Source organism: Aotus nancymaae, unplaced genomic scaffold (genome assembly GCF_030222135.1).
Source record: "Aotus nancymaae isolate 86718 unplaced genomic scaffold, 86718_ANA_hifiasm-v0.15.2.pri h1tg000006l, whole genome shotgun sequence".
Classification (NCBI taxonomy): domain Eukaryota; kingdom Metazoa; phylum Chordata; class Mammalia; order Primates; family Aotidae; genus Aotus; species Aotus nancymaae.
This window is the reverse complement of record NW_026988417.1, coordinates 15,357,388-15,363,387: the sequence shown is the minus strand read 5'-3', so window position 1 is coordinate 15,363,387 and position 6,000 is coordinate 15,357,388.

Genomic DNA, 6,000 nt, shown 5'->3' with positions numbered 1-6,000 from the left:
CTTGTACTTCCCTGTACAATTATACCAAAGAGCTGCCTCTCTCAGGGGTGGGATTGGGGTGGGATCAGAGCTGTGCTATAATCTGTGCCTCTAGCATCTTTATGATATTACCTTATCTGGCTAATCCAACCAGTTATAGACCTGTAGGATGCCAGGGAGCAAGGATCCTTTTTAAGAAGAGTCTTTGTGATGCTCTAAATACAATCAGCGGTAGAGTGGTAGGGAGGAGAGCACCAGCTATTACTGGAAGCCACTGCTGTGCAGGTGCCATGCATGCCTTGTCTCGTGAGATTCATGACGCCTAGCAGTGCTATCATTGTGAGTTCTACTTTCAGGTGAGGAAATGGAGGCTCACAGAAGGTTAAGTATAAGAAGCTCAAGATGACATATATAGTTAGGTGTGCCAGAGTGAGATTTGAACCCAAGTTTGTCTACCCCAGAGTCCATGTTGCTGTCTGGCCAATAAGAGCAGTCCCTTATTATTATTATTATTATTATTTTGTTTATTTATTTATTTTTTTGAGACAGAGTCTCGCTTTGTTGCCCAGGCTGGAGTGCAGTGGTGTAATCTCAGCTCACTGCAATCTCCAGCCTCCTGGGTTTAAGTGATTCTCCTGCCTCAGCCCCCCAAGTAACTGGGATTACAGGTGCCCACCACCATGCCAGGTTAATTTTTATATATTTTTAGTAGAGATGGGCTTCCATCATGTTGGTCAGGTTGGTCTTGAACTTCTGACCTCATGATCTGCCTGCCTCAGCCTCCCAAAGTGCTGGGATTACAGGTGTGAGTCACCATGCCCAGTGGTCCCTTATTTGTTAAGACTTTGAGCATTTGACATTTTCCTTCCATAAGACTTAATGTGATGAAAATAGCTGAGCATATGAATGACAGCACTCTGCTTGCTTGCTGACTCTGGCCTTTACTCTAGATTCACCTGGCCCTTGAGTTTGCACCCTGCTTCCAGCATACCCTCCCTGCAGCTTGTTGAGGGGTGATATGTTTTGGCTGTGTCCCCACCCAAATCTCATCTTGAACTGTAGATCCCATAATCCCCTCATCATGAGAGGGACCCAATGGGAGGTAATTGAATCATGGGGGTAGGTTTTTCCTGTGGTGTTCTCATGATAGTGAATGCATCTCATGAGATCTGATGGTTTTATGAAGGTCAGTTCTGCACACGCTCTCTTGCCTGCTACCATGTAAGACATACCTTTGCTCTTTCTTCACCTTCCACCATGATTGTGAGGCCTCCCCAGCCATGTGGAACTGTGAGTCTACTAACCTTCTTTCCTTTATAAATCATACAGTCTTGGGTATTTCTTCATTGCAGTATGAAAATGGACTAATACAAGGGGCTCTGGTGTCACCTCCATTTTCCAGCCATTGATTTTTTTCTTCCTTCTCTTTTTACCTTTTTATAATGGGAAATTTCAAATCTGCACCAAACAGACCCCTGATACCTATTACCCAGCATTAATAACTTTACTGACTTGAATTGACTTCAGTGTACCCTTACAATGTTCATTAGCATTCCTTGCATCTCTAGGTCTCCCTACCAGGGGATTTTTCCTTAGAATTCAATGTTAATTTTACCTACTTTGTTTTCTTTTCTTTTTTTTTTTTTTTTTGAGACGGAGTTTCGCTCTTGATACCCAGGCTGGAGCGCAATGGCGCGATCTCGGCTCACCGCAATCTCCGCCTCCTGGGTTCAGGCAATTCTCCTGCCTCAGCCTCCTGAGTAGCTGGGATTACAGGCACGCGCCACCGTGCCCAGCTAATTTTTTGTATTAGTAGAGACGGGGTTTCACCATGTTGACCAGGATGGTCTCGATCTCTTGACCTCGTGATCCACCCGCCTCGGCCTCCCAAAGTGCTGGGATTACAGGCTTGAGCCACCGCGCCCGGCCTTCTTTTTTTTTTTTTTTAACCCCTCTTCAAATTAGGTATCTCTGAAAGCAACAAATCCTCTTTTTAGGTCTATGTATTTTAGTACTTCTTGGCAGTATTAAATGGCTCCTGAAATGTTATGCAGAATGACATGCATATAAATGTTACCTTCTGCAAATTTGTAACTCAGTTAATCTCTAAAATCCTCTAACCTCAGCTCAGTTTTCCAAGGCCTTGGTTCCTTAGGCTTATGATCATTACTTTGTCACATTCAGATAGATCCAGGGTTTTTGTTGTCGCTGCTCCTATTGTGTTTTCTTTTGAGATTATTATTTTGCTAACCACTATCATTATTTGCCATTTAATAGAGTTTAATTGGGTAGTTACAGTGTGAAAGCATCCAGGTCCAAACAGAAAGTTTCTGGGGTGGGGTTGAAGTCACCTCTATGTCCATAAGTGTCAAGGAGAGGGCCTGACTGGCACAGACTAAATGCTCACTGAAAGCTCATCGAGAAAATGTCTTTACTTCCAGCACTAGGTCTGAACATCACCATCTGTATTTTCATGGTAAGGCCTTCCATCTTGGAAGCAGGAGGTGGGATTTGAAAACACATTAGCCATTGATTGGCTTTGACTTTGAGCAAGCAGGTCTTTTCTACCGGTTCTCCACGTTCAGTTACTTCATCTGGCCTCTTGGGAACTATTTGAACAGGCCAGGACTGCTCCTGCCCCAGGGCCTGGCTTTGGTTGTCCTCTGTTCTCACCACCTGGCTCACTCCTCACACCCTGAAGGACTCAACCTGAAACCCTTTCTCAGTGAGACCTGCTGGAATTGCTGCTTCGAAGACTCTCTTCTTCATTGTTTTCTTCTCTGTTTTTAGAGCACTTATAGACTTCTAATAACTGTGTAAATGTTGAAGGCAGGGATAATAATTTTTTTTTCATGGATAGGTCCCATGTGCCAGTGCCAAGCGTGGCCTGGGCACACTGCAGGTGCTCAATAACTATTTGTTGGATGAATGAAAGAATGAATGAATGATTTTGTGCCTTATAGACATAATCACTGAGCAAGAATTTCTGAAGCACTTTCTTAAGACTTGTTTTCCTGAGAGCTGATTTAGCATAGTGGTTAAAGGTTTGGCCTGCAGAACTGGTCAGACCCAAGTCAGAATTTCACTTCTACCACTTGCCAGCTGGGTGATCTTAGGCAGGTCAATTTCTCTGAGCATCAGTTACTCCATCTGTAAAAATGACACTGTTACGGGTTGAATAATGTACGCCAAAAAGATATTAAAGAGTCCTAATGCCAGTACCTGTGAATGTGGCCTTATTTGGAAATAGGTTCTTTGCAGATGATCAAGTTAAGATGAGGTCTTTAGGGTGGACCCTCATCTATTCTGACTGGTGTCCTTTTAAAAAGAAGGAAAAATGGACACAGGGACAGACATGTACAGAAGGAAAATGACGGCGAGACACAGGGAGTATTCCATCTAAAAGCCAAGGAACATCTGGGACTATGAAAAGCTGGGAGAGAGTGTTGGAGCAGATTCACCCTCACCACTTTCGGAAGGAGCCAACACTGCTGACAGCTTGATTTTGGCCTCCAGACTGTGAGACAATATATTTCTGTTGTTAAAGCCCCCTAGTCTGTGGTACTTGGTTATGGCAGCTCCAGGAAATGAATAGAGACACCATTTTATATGGTTTCATAACATCTATGGATATGCCTGCTTATGAAACACTCACACATCTGAAAGTGTTTGTTCATGTCTACTTTTCTTTCTAAACTGAGTTCTATGAGGGCAGGAACTGTTTACCGGTGTATTCCCACCACCTAGCACCATCCTGGTGCATAACATACTCAATGTGCTTCTGTTTAGTCTGCTGGATAATACCTACTTCCTAGGATTATCTTAAACATTAAATAAAATATATGTGTAAGGTGCTTAGAGTAATAGTTGCCTGGACAAATGGAAGTAAGAGTGTAGAGCCTGGTTCTGTGAACTTCAATTTCCTTCTCTGGAAAATGGGAATTAAAATGCCCCCCCACCATGAGGGTTTAATTAAATAACAGAATGTATGGAAGCTACTTCACTCAGGGCCTGAGAGATGGTAGATAGTCAACAAATTGCAGCAACGTGGACGTGAAACTGCCCCGTGGATATATTTCATTGATCTTTTAGACAACCTTTGCTGTTGCTACATTTATTTGTCTGCTTAAAGAGCTTATAATTTTACTTTATTGCCTCTACTTTCCTCTGGGATTTATTGAAGGCTATCATCTGCTAAGCAATTTCTCATTCAGTCCAAAGGATATTTTATTAATAGTCCTTCTATTCTTTTTTCTAAGTGCTTCTATGCACAATCAAACTTAGGAGTAAAATTTGGAGTTTTGGCGAATGCTGGGCTACATTCATAACGAGCTTCCAGCCCTGTGTGCTGCAAACATCCAAGTGAAGAATACAAGGAGGTGAGTACATTCCCTGAGACAGTTCACATTGTAATTGTCCCAGGGTAGGCTGTCACTGGGGGTAATATTGCATAAATGTGAGGACTCCCCAGCATTGACCTTATGAACTTCTTACTCTTGTCTTGGCTGTCAGGGTGTTCAACTAAGAGGTCTGTATGGTTAGAGGCTTAATTACCCACCATAGTGAAGTCCAAGTTTCCCACAGTAGCCTTGGCTTTCTCTCACGCTTGGGCAGTACAAACCTTCTCTTCTGTGTTGTAGTAGGAAGGGTCCTGATGAGGATTCTGAGCGCTTTGAGCAGTGGTCTGCCCCTTCTGTGACTCTGAGCAAATCATGTATTCTCTGCACCTCAACTCTTTTATTTGCTCAATGGACTAATAATAACTACCAGTTGGCTTGTTTTGAAGATTACAGGAGAAAATAAGTATCTATTAACTGTAAAAATCCTGTAACCACAAGAAACTCCCCTGCCCACAGGGCTAGGTAGGTACCATAACTGGGTCAAGTAGGGTGGATGCACAGGTAAGTCTGCTTCAATTCATAACCATAGGGCTTAGCATTTGCCAAGACTGTTGCCAGGGACCCCTTGCTTAATATATCTGATAATATTCTGCCTGAATTCAATCATTTCACCTATGACTTCAAAAAAAAAGTCAAACCCTAGGTTTCGAACATATCTGGTTGTCACAATCAGGAGTGAGGGATGTTGTATCTGATGGGGTTGAATCTAGGGATGCTGTAAAACATGGCAGAATGCACAGGACAACCTCCCTACACAGCAGGGAATTATTTAGCCCCCAGAGTCGAGAGTACTGGGATTTAAAAACTCCAATCTAGAACAATTTTCTGACTTAACTTGTAATTCTTCCTTCTATATGAAAAGTGTCCTGGAAATCTCCCTCAAATTTTACCCAGGTTGGAAAGCATTAGGCAGTCTCACTATTTTATTCACTCTCCAAGCATAGCTTCTGCAAATATACCCCATCCAGCCAACCCTGCCTTAATGCTCCCTGGTCTTGATCTTCATGGGCAGGGTAGTTCTATTCAAATCCCAAGGATGGATGTTTTATCAACATTTGAACTTACTTCCCAGACACTTTCCTTGATCTTCAAGAACCTCGTCTCTGTTAATAAGAAACAACAAATCATTGCTCTCAAAAGTCAAAAGGAATGTATTAGAATCTAGCTCTTTGAATATTTCCCTTTGTCTCTAGCAGTTACTTAGAGCCTTGAGTCAAAGCTTGCTCTAAATGGGATTGCTGTTGGAAGGGGATCAGAAGAAAACTTGACAGGAATCTTTGGTGTGACGCCGGCAGCATCTGTGTCCCAGCTAATGGGCTACTACAATCCCAGATCGATATGAGAGTCTCTTGAAAGGTTTAGAGGTAGCTGTGCATTTCACCTTCCCAGTGTTTATTCAAATTTTAACTACAAATTAATTGCAAAATGTTTAAAATTTGCTGTTTGCATCGCTAGAGAAGATAAGCCCCATTAGGGCTTCTAAATTATAATTTTCAAGGAATTACAAAGAAGACTTCCATGCAAATATATACTGAACACAAGTCACAGATTTTACTCAACTCATTAATGAATGAAGGAACCAGGAAGATGTTGTGACTGGACTGGTTCAAAGGGCAATTTG